Here is a 2,500-nt window from a genome sequence, read left to right as displayed (position 1 = left end):
TACCCACACACACACACACACACACACACACACACACACACACACACCTATGTACGTCATCATGCCTTTCTGCACCTTATGTTTCATTTATCATGTACTCTTTCTTATCCTATATATGTATTTGATTTATGTATTTAAGTACTTATGTTAAATAAATATGTGTAATCAAAATTGAAAAAAACCCACACAGACACACACACACACACACACACACACACACACACACACACACAAAACCACCATAAAACTCGGATGAGAATTCAGCGCTCTTTAATTACCATTCAACGGCTGCTCCTTTCGGCACCCAGCGCAGTTCAGAACAATGGAGCGAAGTACTGTACAGTGCAGAGCAAACACAATGCAGTACAGCACAACACAGCACAGTAAAGCACAGCACAGCACAGCACAGTACAGCACAGCACAGTACAGCACAGTACAGCACAGCACAACACAGCACAGCACAGCACAACACAGCACAGTAAAGCACAGCACAGCACAACACAGTACAGCACAGCACAGCACAGCACAACACAGCACAGCACAGTACAGCACAGTACAACACAACACAGCACAGTACAGCACAGCACAGTACAGCACAACACAGCACAGCACAGTACAGCACAACACAACACAGTACAGCACAACACAGCACAGTACAACACAGCACAACACAACATAGCACAGCACAGTAAAGCACAGCACAGTACAGCACAGCACAGCACAGCACAGTAAAGCACAGCACAGTACAGCTCAGCACAGTTCAGCACAGCATAGCACAACACAGTACAACAATGTACAGCGCACCACAGAACAGTTAGAGTGCAGCACAGCAAAGTACAGCACAGTACAGTACAGCACAGCAAAGTACAGCACAGCATAGCACAACACAGTACAACAATGTACAGCACACCGCAGAACAGTTAGAGTGCAGCACAGCAAAGTACAGCACAGTACAGTACAGCTCAGCACAGTTCAGCACAGCATAGCACAACACAGTACAACACGTGTACAGCACACCAAAGAACAGTTAGAGTGCAGCACAGCAAAGTACAGCACAGCACAGTACAGCTCTGCACAGTTCAGCACAGCATAGCACAACACAGTACAACACATGCACAGCACGCCACAGAACAGTTAGAGTGCAGCACAGCAAAGTACAGCACAGCACAGTACCAGCACAGGAAAGCACATTACAGTATAGAACAGTACAGTACACAGCAAAGCAAAGCACACGTAACACAGGACAGCACAAATATTGTACAGCACAGTAAAACACAGTACAATACAGCACAGAATAAAAGTACATTAAAATAAGAGTAACGTTCAGCACGAAGTACTACAATACAAAGCAGCACAGTACAATATAGCACAGTACAGCACAGTACAGTACAGCACAGTACAGCAAGGAACTGTAAGGTGCAGTGCAGTACAGCAAAGTACAGTTCTGAATTGAACAAAACATCACAGCACAGCACTGCACAGCACAGCACAGTACAGCACCGTACAACACAGCACAGCACAACACAGCACAGTACTGCACAGCACAGCACAGCACAGTACAACACAGCACAGCACAGCACAGTACAGCACAGTACAACACAGCACAGCACAACACAGCACAGTACAACACAGCACAGCACAACACAGCACAGTACTGCACAGCACAGCACAGCACAGCACAGCACAGAAGAGTGCAACACAATATAGTACAGTATAGTACAGGAACAGTAAGTACGAGAAAGTTCAGTATAGTACAGATTTTACTCCAGCAAAACGCAATGTACTGTACAACAAAACACAGCACAGTATATCACAGTATAGTTCAGAAACTGACGCTCTAAAGATAGAATAGGCATTGACGTATTTAAAGAAAGCAATAACAACAACGATGGCTATGAAAAAAACAACAACAACAAAACACACACACACACACACACACACACACACACACACACATAAGTATGTGCACTACGATTGATTGTGAAGATAACGTGTTTTGACACCAACAAAAACACATTCAGATTTACTGCTACATTCACTCAGCAAAAGCCATGAATCGCGTACACGCACATTCGTCAATTTCAACATCCGCTGGTCCCTAAAATATTTACCACCGTCGCACAAGAATTTGGTTGTTACCGTTTTCAATGCATCTGACGTCAATGCCAGCGTTGTTTTTTTTTGTTGTTGTTGTTGTTGTTGTTGTAGTTTTAACTCTCTAAACTTTCGTCAGCCCATAAGATGGCAAATCGCTCCATGGCTGCAAAGTAGTGTGAGCTATTTAGATCTGGGGAACATCTTGTTTTTCGTTCGTGGGCTGCAACTCCCACGTTCTATTGTACGTATACATGAGTGGGCTTTTACGTGTATGACCATTTTCTGTCTATCTCTCTCTCTCTCTCTTTTTACCGCCCGCCATGTAGGCTGCCATACTCCGTTTTCGGTGGGTAGATCTGGGGAAGGAAATGCTCGACTCAAGACTTGTTTTTATTGTGTATAC

The 2,500-nt window shown here is 44.3% G+C and overlaps 1 long non-coding RNA gene across 1 annotated transcript in view; it reads right to left on the bottom strand.

The window, feature by feature from the left end:
* The window catches only part of LOC143288081 (uncharacterized), a 58,062-nt gene extending 57,668 nt beyond the window's left edge, over positions 1-394 (bottom strand). Inside the window, exon 1 of the long non-coding RNA XR_013056032.1 lies at positions 279-394. This is a non-coding gene — a long non-coding RNA (uncharacterized LOC143288081). The remainder of the gene's footprint in view (positions 1-278) is intronic.
* Between the last annotated feature and the right edge of the window lie 2,106 nt (positions 395-2,500).

The sequence above is a fragment of the Babylonia areolata genome, chromosome 12, assembly GCF_041734735.1.
Source record: "Babylonia areolata isolate BAREFJ2019XMU chromosome 12, ASM4173473v1, whole genome shotgun sequence".
Taxonomy (NCBI): domain Eukaryota; kingdom Metazoa; phylum Mollusca; class Gastropoda; order Neogastropoda; family Buccinidae; genus Babylonia; species Babylonia areolata.
The sequence above is the reverse complement of the archived record's forward strand: the minus strand, read 5'-3'. Positions and strand labels throughout refer to the sequence as shown.